The sequence below is a fragment of the Perca flavescens genome, chromosome 2 (genome assembly GCF_004354835.1).
Source record: "Perca flavescens isolate YP-PL-M2 chromosome 2, PFLA_1.0, whole genome shotgun sequence".
Classification (NCBI taxonomy): Eukaryota; Metazoa; Chordata; class Actinopteri; order Perciformes; family Percidae; genus Perca; species Perca flavescens.
In genome coordinates, this window is record NC_041332.1 from 5,513,878 (window position 1) to 5,526,806 (window position 12,929).

Here is a 12,929-nt window from a genome sequence, read left to right on the forward strand (position 1 = left end):
CACCGCTCAAAAATGTAACTACACGTCGAGGTGACGTACGTTCCTCGGCCGTGGCTTGTTTGCGTTGCGTTTCCTGCCATGGGGCGTTTATGTTCAACGATCGTTTGTTGTAGTATTTTCCGAAACACCACGGGGCGTACAGACAAAATAATCTTTCAATAAGCCAGAACTCCGTTGTAGAGTACTAGTAGTACAGTAAAGGAAAGCAGTATACTGTTGTATGTCATTTTATATGTCCCATATGGTCTAGCGGTTAGGATTCCTGGTTTTCACCCAGGGTGGCGGGTTCAACTCCCGGTATGGGAAATATTCTCTAATGGTGCCTCAGAGGGTTGTCCTCCAGGCCACAAATTTGGTGATTTGGTCAAAAGGGTCATTGAGCAAGACCGATAAACTCATGTTGCTCCACCTGCACAAAGGCTGAAGGCCAACTTATGCTTCTGGGTTAAATCAACACCATGGTACGTACATAGTAACCCGTAGATACTGACCCTACGACTTCCACCGCTCAAAAATGTAACTACACGTCGAGGTGACGACGTTCCTCGGCCCTGGCTTGGTAGCGTTGTGTTTCCTGCCATGGAGACGTTTATGTTCAACGCATCGTTTGTTGTAGTATTTTTCCAAACACCACGGGCGTACAGACAAAATAATCTTTCAATAAGCCAGAACTCCGTTGTAGAGTACTAGTAGTACAGTAAAGGAAAGCAGTATACTGTTGTATGTCATTTTATATGTCCCATATGGTCTAGCGGTTAGGATTCACTGGTTTTCACCCAGGTGGCCGGGTTCAACTCGGTATGGGAAATATTCTCTAATGGTGCCTCAGAGGGTTGTCCTCCAGGCCACAAATTTGGTGATTTGGTCAAAAGGGTCATTGAGCAAGACCGATAAACTCATGTTGCTCCACCTGCACAAAGGCTGAAGGCCAACTTATGCTTCTGGGTTAAATCAACACCATGGTACGTACATAGTAACCCGTAGATACTGACCCCCACGACTTCCACCGCTCAAAAATCTAACTACCCGTCGAGGTGACGACGTTCCTCGGCCGTGGCATGGTAGCGTTGCGTTTCCTGCCATGGAGACGTTTATGTTCAACGATCGTTTGTTGTAGTATTTTCCGAAACACCACGGGGCGTACAGACAAAATAATCTTTCAATAAGCCAGAACTCCGTTGTAGAGTACTAGTAGTACAGTAAAGGAAAGCAGTATACTGTTGTATGTCATTTTATATGTCCCATATGGTCTAGCGGTTAGGATTCCTGGTTTTCACCCAGGTGGCCGGGTTCAACTCGGTATGGGAAATATTCTCTAATGGTGCCTCAGAGGGTTGTCCTCCAGGCCACAAATTTGGTGATTTGGTCAAAAGGGTCATTGAGCAAGACCGATAAACTCATGTTGCTCCACTTGCACAAAGGCTGAAGGCCAACTTATGCTTCTGGGTTAAATCAACACCATGGTACGTACATAGTAACCCGTAGATACTGACCCTACGACTTCCACCGCTCAAGAAATGTAACTACGTCGAGGTGGTGATGCACGTTCCTCGGCCCTGGCTTGGTAGCGTTGCGTTTCCTGCCATGGAGACGTTTATGTTCAACGCATCGTTCGTTGTAGTATTTTCCAAAACACCACGGGGCGTACAGACAAAATAATCTTTCAATAAGCCAGAACTCCGTTGTAGAGTACTAGTAGTACAGTAAAGGAAAGCAGTATACTGTTGTATGTCATTTTATATGTCCCATATGGTCTAGCGGTTAGGATTCCTGGTTTTCACCCAGGTGGCGGGTTCAACTCCCGGTATGGGAAATATTCTCTAATGGTGCCTCAGAGGGTTGTCCTCCAGGCCACAAATTTGGTGATTTGGTCAAAAGGGTCATTGAGCAAGACCGATAAACTCATGTTGCTCCACCTGCACAAAGGCTGAAGGCCAACTTATGCTTCTGGGTTAAATCAACACCATGGTACGTACATAGTAACCCGTAGATACTGACCCTACGACTTCCACCGCTCAAGAAATGTAACTACACGTCGATGTGACGCACGTTCCTCGGCCCTGGCTTGGTAGCGTTGCGTTTCCTGCCATGGAGACGTTTATGTTCAACGCATCGTTTGTTGTAGTATTTTCCGAAATACCACGGGGCGTACAGACAAAATAATCTTTCAATAAGCCAGAACTCTGTTGTAGAGTACTAGTAGTACAGTAAAGGAAAGCAGTATACTGTTGTATGTCATTTTATATGTCCCATATGGTCTAGCGGTTAGGATTCCTGGTTTTCACCCAGGTGGCTGGGTTCAACTCCCCGGTATGGGAAATATTCTCTAATGGTGCCTCAGAGGGTTGAGCAAGTCCTCCAGGCCACAAATTTGGTGATTTGGTCAAAAGGGTCATTGAGCAAGACTGATAAACTCATGTTGCTCCACCTCCACAAAGGCTGAAGGCCAACTTATGCTTCTGGGATACCACGGGGCGTACAGACAAAATAATCTTTCAATAAGCCAGAACTCTGTTGTAGAGTACTAGTAGTACAGTAAAGGAAAGCAGTATACTGTTGTATGTCATTTTATATGTCCCATATGGTCTAGCGGTTAGGATTCCTGGTTTTCACCCGGGTTCAACTCCCGGTATGGGAAAAATTCTCCAATGGTGCCACAGAGGGTCGTCCTCCAGGCCATGAAGTTTGTGATTTGGTCAAAAGGGTCATTGAGCAAGACTGATAAACTCATGTTGCTCCACCTCCACAAAGGCTGAAGGCCAACTTATGCTTCTGGTTTAAATCAACACCATGGTACGTACATAGTAACCCGTAGATACTGACCCTACGACTTCCACCGCTCAAAAATCTAACTACCCGTCGAGGTGACGACGTTCCTCGGGCCGTGGTTGGTAGCGTTGCGTTTCCTGCCATGGAGACGTTTATGTTCAACGCATCGTTTGTTGTAGTATTTTCCGAAACACCACGGGGCGTACAGACAAAATAATCTTTCAATAAGCAAGAACTCCGTTGTAGAGTACTAGTAGTACAGTAAAGGAAAGCAGTATACTGTTGTATGTCATTTTATATGTCCCATATGGTCTAGCGGTTAGGATTCACAGGTTTTCACCCAGGTGGCCGGGTTCAACTCCTGGTATGGGAAATATTCTCTAATGGTGCCTCAGAGGGTCGTCCTCCAGGCCACAAATGTGGTGATTTGGTCAAAAGGGTCATTGAGCAAGACCGATAAACTCATGTTGCTCCCACTGCACAAAGGCTGAAGGCCAACTTATGCTTCTGGGTTAAATCAACACCATGGTACGTACATAGTAACCCGTAGATACTGACCCTACGACTTCCACCGCTCAAGAAATGTAACTACACGTCGATGTGACGCACGTTCCTCGGCCCTGGCTTGGTAGCGTTGCGTTTCCTGCCATGGAGACGTTTATGTTCAATGCATCGTTTGTTGTAGTATTTTCCGAAATACCACGGGGCGTACAGACAAAATAATCTTTCAATAAGCCAGAACTCTGTTGTAGAGTACTAGTAGTACAGTAAAGGAAAGCAGTATACTGTTGTATGTCATTTTATATGTCCCATATGGTCTAGCGGTTAGGATTCCTGGTTTTCACCCAGGTGGCCCGGGTTCAACTCCCGGTATGGGAAATATTCTCTAATGGTGCCACAGAGGGTCGTCCTCCAGGCCATGAAGTTTGTGATTTGGTCGAAAGGGTCATTGAGCAAGACTGATAAACTCATGTTGCTCCACCTGCACAAAGGCTGAAGGCCAACTTATGCTTCTGGGTTAAATCAACACCATGGTACGTACATAGTAACCCGTAGATACTGACCCTACGACTTCCACCGCTCAAAAAATCTAACTACCCGTCGAGGTGACGCACGTTCCTCGGCCCTGGCATGGTAGCGTTGCGTTTCCTGCCATGGAGACGTTTATGTTCAACGCATCGTTCGTTGTAGTATTTTCCGAAACACCACGGGGCGTACAGACAAAATAATCTTTCAATAAGCAAGAACTCCGTTGTAGAGTACTAGTAGTACAGTAAAGGAAAGCAGTATACTGTTGTATGTCATTTTATATGTCCCATATGGTCTAGCGGTTAGGATTCCTGGTTTTCACCCAGGTGGCCGGGTTCAACTCCCGGTATGGGAAATATTCTCTAATGGTGCCTCAGAGGGTCGTCCTCCAGGCCACAAATTTGGTGATTTGGTCAAAAGGGTCATTGAGCAAGACCGATAAACTCATGTTGCTCCACCTGCCCAAAGGCTGAAGGCCAACTTATGCTTCTGGGTTAAATCAACACCATGGTACGTACATAGTAACCCGTAGATACTGACCCTACGACTTCCACCGCTCAAGAAATGTAACTACACGTCGAGGTGACGCACGTTCCTCGGCCCTAGCTTGGTAGCGTTGCGTTTCCTGCCATGGAGACGTTTATGTTCAACGCATCGTTTGTTGTAGTATTTTCCGAAACACCACGGGGCGTACAGACAAAATAATCTTTCAATAAGCCAGAACTCTGTTGTAGAGTACTAGTAGTACAGTAAAGCAAAGCAGTATACTGTTGTATGTCATTTTATATGTCCCATATGGTCGAGCGGTTAGGATTCCTGGTTTTCACCTAGGTGGCTGGGTTCAACTCCCGGTATGGGAAATATTCTCTAATGGTGCCTCAGAGGGTCGTCCTCCAGGCCACAAATTTGGTGATTTGGTCAAAAGGGTCATTGAGCAAGACCGATAAACTCATGTTGCTCCACTTGCACAAAGGCTGAAGGCCAACTTATGCTTCTGGGTTAAATCAACACCATGGTACGTACATAGTAACCCGTAGATACTGACCCTACGACTTCCACCGCTCAAGAAATGTAACTACACGTCGATGTGATGCACGTTCCTCGGCCCTGGCTTGGTAGCGTTGCGTTTCCTGCCATGGAGACGTTTATGTTCAACGCATCGTTCGTTGTAGTATTTTCCAAAACACCACGGGGCGTACAGACAAAATAATCTTTCAATAAGCCAGAACTCCGTTGTAGAGTACTAGTAGTACAGTAAAGGAAAGCAGTATACTGTTGTATGTCATTTTATATGTCCCATATGGTCTAGCGGTTAGGATTCCTGGTTTTCACCCAGGTGGCCGGGTTCAACTCCCGGTATGGGAAATATTCTCTAATGGTGCCTCAGAGGGTTGTCCTCCAGGCCATGAAGTTTGTGATTTGGTCAAAAGGGTCATTGAGCAAGACTGATAAACTCATGTTGCTCCACCTCCACAAAGGCTGAAGGCCAACTTATGCTTCTGGGTTAAATCAACACCATGGTACGTACATAGTAACCCGTAGATACTGACCCTACGACTTCCACCGCTCAAAAAATCTAACTACCCGTCGAGGTGACGCACGTTCCTCGGCCGTGGCATGGTAGCGTTGCGTTTCCTGCCATGGAGACGTTTATGTTCAACGCATCGTTCGTTGTAGTATTTTCCGAAACACCACGGGGCGTACAGACAAAATAATCTTTCAATAAGCAAGAACTCCGTTGTAGAGTACTAGTAGTACAGTAAAGGAAAGCAGTATACTGTTGTATGTCATTTTATATGTCCCATATGGTCTAGCGGTTAGGATTCACTGGTTTTCACCCAGGTGGCCGGGTTCAACTCCTGGTATGGGAAATATTCTCTAATGGTGCCTCAGAGGGTCGTCCTCCAGGCCACAAATTTGGTGATTTGGTCAAAAGGGTCATTGAGCAAGACCGATAAACTCATGTTGCTCCACCTGCACAAAGGCTGAAGGCCAACTTATGCTTCTGGGTTAAATCAACACCATGGTACGTACATAGTAACCCGTAGATACTGACCCTACGACTTCCACCGCTCAAAAAATGTAACTACACGTCGAGGTGACGTACGTTCCTCGGCCGTGGCTTGTTTGCGTTGCGTTTCCTGCCATGGAGACGTTTATGTTCAACGCATCGTTCGTTGTAGTATTTTCCGAAACACCACGGGGCGTACAGACAAAATAATCTTTCAATAAGCCAGAACTCCGTTGTAGAGTACTAGTAGTACAGTAAAGGAAAGCAGTATACTGTTGTATGTCATTTTATATGTCCCATATGGTCTAGCGGTTAGGATTCCTGGTTTTCACCCAGGTGGCCGGGTTCAACTCCCGGTATGGGAAATATTCTCTAATGGTGCCTCAGAGGGTTGTCCTCCAGGCCACAAATTTGGTGATTTGGTCAAAAGGGTCATTGAGCAAGACCGATAAACTCATGTTGCTCCACTTGCACAAAGGCTGAAGGCCAACTTATGCTTCTGGGTTAAATCAACACCATGGTACGTACATAGTAACCCGTAGATACTGACCCTACGACTTCCACCGCTCAAGAAATGTAACTACACGTCGAGGTGACGTACGTTCCTCGGCCCTAGCTTGGTAGCGTTGCGTTTCCTGCCATGGAGACGTTTATGTTCAACGCATCGTTCGTTGTAGTATTTTCCGAAACACCACGGGGCGTACAGACAAAATAATCTTTCAATAAGCCAGAACTCCGTTGTAGAGTACTAGTAGTACAGTAAAGGAAAGCAGTATACTGTTGTATGTCATTTTATATGTCCCATATGGTCTAGCGGTTAGGATTCCTGGTTTTCACCCAGGTGGCCGGGTTCAACTCCCGGTATGGGAAATATTCTTTAATGGTGCCACAGAGGGTCGTCCTCCAGGCCATGAAGTTTGTGATTTGGTCGAAAGGGTCATTGAGCAAGACTGATAAACTCATGTTGCTCCACCTCCACAAAGGCTGAAGGCCAACTTATGCTTCTGGGTTAAATCAACACCATGGTACGTACATAGTAACCCGTAGATACTGACCCTACGACTTCCACCACTCAAAAAATGTAACTACACGTCGAGGTGACGTACGTTCCTCGGCCGTGGCTTGTTTGCGTTGCGTTTCCTGCCATGGAGACGTTTATGTTCAACGCATCGTTCGTTGTAGTATTTTCCGAAACACCACGGGGCGTACAGACAAAATAATCTTTCAATAAGCCAGAACTCCGTTGTAGAGTACTAGTAGTACAGTAAAGGAAAGCAGGATACTGTTGTATGTCATTTTATATGTCCCATATGGTCTAGCGGTTAGGATTCCTGGTTTTCACCCAGGTGGCCCAATTTCAACTCCCGGTATGGGAAATATTCTCTAATGGTGCCTCAGAGGGTTGTCCTCCAGGCCACAAAGTTGGTGATTTGGTCAAAAGGGTCATTGAGCAAGACCGATAAACTCATGTTGCTCCACCTGCACAAAGGCTGAAGGCCAACTTATGCTTCTGGGTTAAATCAACACCATGGTACGTACATAGTAACCCGTAGATACTGACCCTACGACTTCCACCGCTCAAGAAATGTAACTACACGTCGAGGTGACGCACGTTCCTCGGCCCTAGCTTGGTAGCGTTGCGTTTCCTGCCATGGAGACGTTTATGTTCAACGCATCGTTTGTTGTAGTATTTTCCGAAACACCACGGGGCGTACAGACAAAATAATCTTTCAATAAGCCAGAACTCCGTTGTAGAGTACTAGTAGTACAGTAAAGGAAAGCAGTATACTGTTGTATGTCATTTTATATGTCCCATATGGTCTAGCGGTTAGGATTCCTGGTTTTCACCCAGGTGGCTGGGTTCAACTCCTGGTATGGGAAATATTCTCTAATGGTGCCTCAGAGGGTCGTCCTCCAGGCCACAAATTTGGTGATTTGGTCAAAAGGGTCATTGAGCAAGACCGATAAACTCATGTTGCTCCACCTGCACAAAGGCTGAAGGCCAACTTATGCTTCTGGGTTAAATCAACACCATGGTACGTACATAGTAACCCGTAGATACTGACCCTACGACTTCCACCGCTCAAAAAATCTAACTACCCGTCGAGGTGACGCACGTTCCTCGGCCGTGGCATGGTAGCGTTGCGTTTCCTGCCATGGAGACGTTTATGTTCAACGCATCGTTCGTTGTAGTATTTTCCGAAACACCACGGGGCGTACAGACAAAATAATCTTTCAATAAGCAAGAACTCTGTTGTAGAGTACTAGTAGTACAGTAAAGGAAAGAAGTATACTGTTGTATGTCATTTTATATGTCCCATATGGTCTAGCGGTTAGGATTCCTGGTTTTCATCGAGGTGGCCTGGGTTCAACTCCCGGTATGGGAAATATTCTCTAATGGTGCCACAGAGGGTTGTCCTCCAGGCCACAAATTTGGTGATTTGGTCAAAAGGGTCATTGAGCAAGACCCATAAACTCATGTTGCTTCACCTGCACAAATATGCTTCTGGTTTAAATCGACACCGTGGTACATGCGTAGGAACCCGTAGATACTGACCCTACGACTTGCACCTCTCAAAAAATGTAACTACACTTTGTGGCGACACAGACAGGCGTACAGACAAAATAATATATTATATATATAAGATTTTTGTTTTTAATTACCTGCTTCTTGTAGTTCTACTGGAACATAGGGTCAGTTTCAGCAAATATGACAGAAAGTTAGTTTTATAAGGCTTACCTACTGCACCTTTAACCAGGAGCAAACTCAGTGAAGTGCTGGAATAATTGGGAGTAATTTTTAAATATATACATTATGCCATTATTAACTTTGGTTTGAGAAGAGTACTAGTATTACAGTAAAGGAATGCAGGATTCCTGGCAACAGTATCTCATGTTACAAGTCCCATATGGTCTAGTGGTTAGGATTCCTGGTTTTCACCCAGGTGTCCCGGGTTCAACTCCCGGTATGAGAAATAATCTTTAATGGTGGCTCAGAGGGTCGTCCGTCAGCCAAAAGTTTGGTGATTTGGTCAAAAGGGTCATTGAGCAAGACCCATAAGCTCATGGTGCTCCACCTACACAAAGGCTGAAGGCCACTTTATGCTTCTGGGTTAAATCAACACCATGGTACGTACGTAGGAACCCTACAACCTGCACCTCATCCTGCTAATGCTCAGGATGGGTTAAATACAGAAATTGATATTACAAGAGTTTTAAATTGACAGTTACTACCCAATATGACCGATGATGAATGATGCAAACAACTCTGCATCTGTTTGAATCAGCCGACTGCAGAAATATTTCCAGATTCCAGTTTTCCACCAAGAAATTTGGGCGGTTTTGTTTGTCTTTGTTTTGGCAACGTAATCTTAATCCAGCAACACTGCTGGTAGTACCAATCCTACATTTCCCATGAACACTTATGACGTGTCGTACAACCGTTGGCGAAATCATTTAAATATTGAGCCATTACATTGAAAATCTTTTAGATAACAGGAGCCTATAATTTCTGTAGCCTACTCTCCGTAACAACAGACTACCTGGACGCCTTTTTCTCGTCTCTCTCCACGCCGCTATCTTCAGACTTTTGCGTTTTTTTACCCCTTAGACGGGAACGTGACAGTGGAGCATTTTTAAGATTTCCACTCTGGAAGTGGTTTAACTTTTTTGCGTTTAGAAGCCCCAAAAACGCCATTGCCGTATAAACAAAAAGGCACATTTGAGCATACGTGTAAATGTAAATTACCTAATAGACATTATGGCTATTTGCTTGGGTGTAACTTTGGTTTGAGAAGTGTGGGGGGGGGGGGGAAGAGACACACAGGGGCAACAAACAAAATTATCTTTCAATGAGCCAGAAGTTTGTAGTAGAGTACTAGATGCCTGGCAACAGTACATTGTGTTATATGTCCCATATGGTCTAGCGGTTAGGATTCCTGGTTTTCACCCAGGCATCCCGGGTTCAACTCCTGGTATGGGAAATATTCTTTACAATTCTTTCAGATTGGCTTTGCATGTCAGAGTGTCACATTGTATTGTATTGCTCTAGGGTGCTAACGCTCAGGATGGGTTAAAAGCAGAAATTGATATTACCAGAGTCTGTTTGAGTCAGCCGACTGCAGAAATGTTTCCAGATTGGTCTGTTTTCCACCAAGAAATTTGGGCGGTTTTGTGTGTCTTTGGCTTGGCCACGTAATCTTAATCTAGAAATAAAGCAGGGGATAAAGCAATAAAAAGTTTTATGGCATGTTTTGGTTAAAAGTATATCCATTTAAAAGCATGCACCATACCTTTTTGAAAACAAGCTGCTTATTTTTATCGGTACACACTGATAAATTCTCTCTGTCTTAATAATAACTTAAAATAACGGGTCTAATGTGGAGCTACAGCACTTACAAACACTAAAACTACTCTCCAACTGTTGATAGAGACTTGACAGAAAGGATTTTAAGTTCTGGTCTTAAGGCCCTGACGCACCAACCCGACGGCCGACTGGGTCTGGCTTCTCCGGAATTTCAAAGCCAGATCATCATGGCGGCTCGTTTGGAAAATACAGTCTCATATTTTACGAAAATAGTTCACCGAAACGTGTTTCTGAAAACATTTGAAGCGAGAAATAGGTTGTGCAGTTGCTGAATCTGTCTTCATTTCAGATCGACAAAGGTCAGTTTAAAAGATTTTCGTCCGATTTTCCTCCGACTGACGACAGCACGGGACACACCAAACAGACTCGAGTCACCGACCTCGCCAGACTGTCCGACGGACGATTATCGGGTTGGTGCGTCAGGACCTCTAGAAAACAAAAAGTTAAAGCTAAACATGGAAAAAAGCCGAACTTCCAACAGTTAGGTAAAGAGTGATGAAATGTGGTACCTTTACCAGCTTTCTGCAATTGCCTTTTATCATCCCCATCCCATCATCATCAACATCAGACTTTTTTATCTTCACGTCACTCTGAAAATGTTTTACATTTACTTAGGGCTGCAACTAACGATTATTGTCAATGTCGATTATTTTCTCACGATTACTCAATTTGCTGTTTGGTCTATAAAATGTCAGGAAATGGTGACAAATTAGTTTTTCCCAAAAAGCCCAACATGACGTCCTCAAATGTCTGGTTTTGTCCACAACTCAAATATTTTCAGTTTACTGTCACAGAGGCAAGGGTGTAGAGGACACGGGGTAGGCGGGGGACATGCCCCCCTCACTTTCCATGTCGGTGCCCCATCCGTCCCCCACACTCACAACACTTCTGAGTTGATTTGAACGCACCATAAGTAGGCAAGTGTGCACGTTACTCAGGTTGCGTCAGTTGATGGATAGACTCATATAGATATAGGCAATGATAAAATAAAATATAATAAAACTGTATAGAAAAATTATAGGGAGGAAAACTCATTTTAAATTTGTAATAATTGGGGCGGCCTGGGTAACTCACCTGGTAGAGCATACGCCCCATGTACAGAGGCTCGGTTCTCTCCATAGTGGCCACAGGTTCAATTCCAACCTGCGACCCTTTGCTGCATGTCATTCTCTCTCTCTCTCTCCACATTCAGGTCTAAGCTGTCCTGTCAAATAAAGGCCTAAAAATGCAATAATTAAGATTATTAATTACCACTACTCAGTGGAATATGCCAGAGGCCACCAAATTTGGGCATTACATTTCCATGTAATTACATTAATTAAACGAACGGCTCCACCAAAAACGGGGGAGGGTTGGGGTTGTTATTCGGACAGACCTGCCCCCACTGCTAAAAAAAGAACTCCTAAAGGAAACACTGTAACTTTATCGGTTATCAGGCAAATAAAAGACCGATACAGGTAAACTGCCAAACCAGCTGTTTCAGTCAGTTTTTCCCTCATTAGAACCGTAAAAACGTAGCGTTTAACCCCCTTTTTCTGACGTTTTTGTCCCTTTTTTCGACACTTTTGGTGCTTTTTTTTCATGCTTTTTGGCCCTTTTTAGTTTTTGCCGTTTTACACTTCCTTTCACTATAGCCTAAACACCACTAACACTGACTCATTACTAGTTTTGCACTTATTTTTGGAATCAATGGTCAATAAACCTCATTTATATATATTTTTTTTATTATTTAGACTAATATTAAAAGAAGGATAATCACAGACTGGTATATGTCAACGTTCAGTTTGGATACTGTTTATTTTTTTATTTTTTTCAAATGCTTAAAAAATGTAACAAAACACCCCAAATTCAATGAAATTAGAGAGCCGATCTTTGGTCGCACATGCAAAAGCGCGTGGTATGGAATCATCCATGTTGTTTTTGGTTAATTAAAATTCGGAAGTTAAAAAGAATCCCATATTTCTGATGCAGACATTTAGAAAATGGGTCAAATCTGACGAAGACAACACAAGGGTTAAACTTTAAAGTCGGTCGGCTCTGAGACAGACGGACAAACCTTTCGCACTGGCTCCTCACGTCCCCGCTGTGAAATAGAACAGGGCAGAAGTCCAGGGCACAGCAGAGCAGAGCTGATCAACAGGTTGCAGCCTGTGTGCACCTGAACGTAACACCGCCCTCCTCATCCGGCCGGGCCCCGGCGCGCGTTATTTTGGAGATGTGGGCGCGCTCCGATAATCCGAACTGTGTGGAACCAGAAATCCTCGTCAATCGTCGAATCTCCGACATGAACATAACCTGGAGGTGTGCGTGCGTGTCTCTTAGCAACCTTCAAGTGCGTGCGCCCTAGCTGTGCCTCGGCGCGCAGAGACTCCTCCCTCAGGTTCAATGGGAGGAGACCAGCGTCCCCTTTTTTCCCTCCATCCTTAACAGTTAACGTCTACAAGTCTGGGCTAAAGTATTCAGATCCTTTACTACTATAACAGTACTCATACCATACACTAAAACTTCTCCACCACAAGTCAAAGTCCTGCATTCAAAAGCTTACTGAAGTCAAAGTATATATATTGCAGTAAAATGTTCCCTATCTGATGTTTCTGGATAAATAATCCTGCTGCATTAATGTGTTTGTTGCATTTTCCTGCTGTAGATGTTTAAGGTTATGCTCATTCTAACTCCTTTATACACTGTTGGGTAGTTTAATCTACAGCAATGCATCATGGTCAATAAGATCTTCATGTTTGTAGCGTTGCTGTC

General features: G+C 44.4%; 9 non-coding genes across 9 annotated transcripts; all 9 read left to right on the top strand.

The window, feature by feature from the left end:
• The first annotated feature begins 1,743 nt into the window (after positions 1-1,743).
• trnae-uuc (transfer RNA glutamic acid (anticodon UUC)) lies at positions 1,744-1,813 on the top strand. Its single transcript has one exon. It is a non-coding gene; the product is annotated as a tRNA-Glu (tRNA).
• A 1,763-nt stretch (positions 1,814-3,576) lies between these two features.
• trnae-uuc (transfer RNA glutamic acid (anticodon UUC)) lies at positions 3,577-3,648 on the top strand. Its single transcript has one exon. It is a non-coding gene; the product is annotated as a tRNA-Glu (tRNA).
• Positions 3,649-4,082: 434 nt separating this feature from the next.
• On the top strand, positions 4,083-4,153 carry trnae-uuc (transfer RNA glutamic acid (anticodon UUC)). Its single transcript has one exon. It is a non-coding gene; the product is annotated as a tRNA-Glu (tRNA).
• A 939-nt stretch (positions 4,154-5,092) lies between these two features.
• trnae-uuc (transfer RNA glutamic acid (anticodon UUC)) lies at positions 5,093-5,163 on the top strand. The gene has a single exon. It is a non-coding gene; the product is annotated as a tRNA-Glu (tRNA).
• A 940-nt stretch (positions 5,164-6,103) lies between these two features.
• Positions 6,104-6,174, top strand: trnae-uuc (transfer RNA glutamic acid (anticodon UUC)). Its single transcript has one exon. It is a non-coding gene; the product is annotated as a tRNA-Glu (tRNA).
• A 434-nt stretch (positions 6,175-6,608) lies between these two features.
• On the top strand, positions 6,609-6,679 carry trnae-uuc (transfer RNA glutamic acid (anticodon UUC)). The gene has a single exon. It is a non-coding gene; the product is annotated as a tRNA-Glu (tRNA).
• A 1,445-nt stretch (positions 6,680-8,124) lies between these two features.
• On the top strand, positions 8,125-8,196 carry trnae-uuc (transfer RNA glutamic acid (anticodon UUC)). The gene has a single exon. It is a non-coding gene; the product is annotated as a tRNA-Glu (tRNA).
• Positions 8,197-8,712: 516 nt separating this feature from the next.
• Positions 8,713-8,784, top strand: trnae-uuc (transfer RNA glutamic acid (anticodon UUC)). The gene has a single exon. It is a non-coding gene; the product is annotated as a tRNA-Glu (tRNA).
• A 936-nt stretch (positions 8,785-9,720) lies between these two features.
• trnae-uuc (transfer RNA glutamic acid (anticodon UUC)) lies at positions 9,721-9,792 on the top strand. The gene has a single exon. It is a non-coding gene; the product is annotated as a tRNA-Glu (tRNA).
• Positions 9,793-12,929: the final 3,137 nt, after the last annotated feature.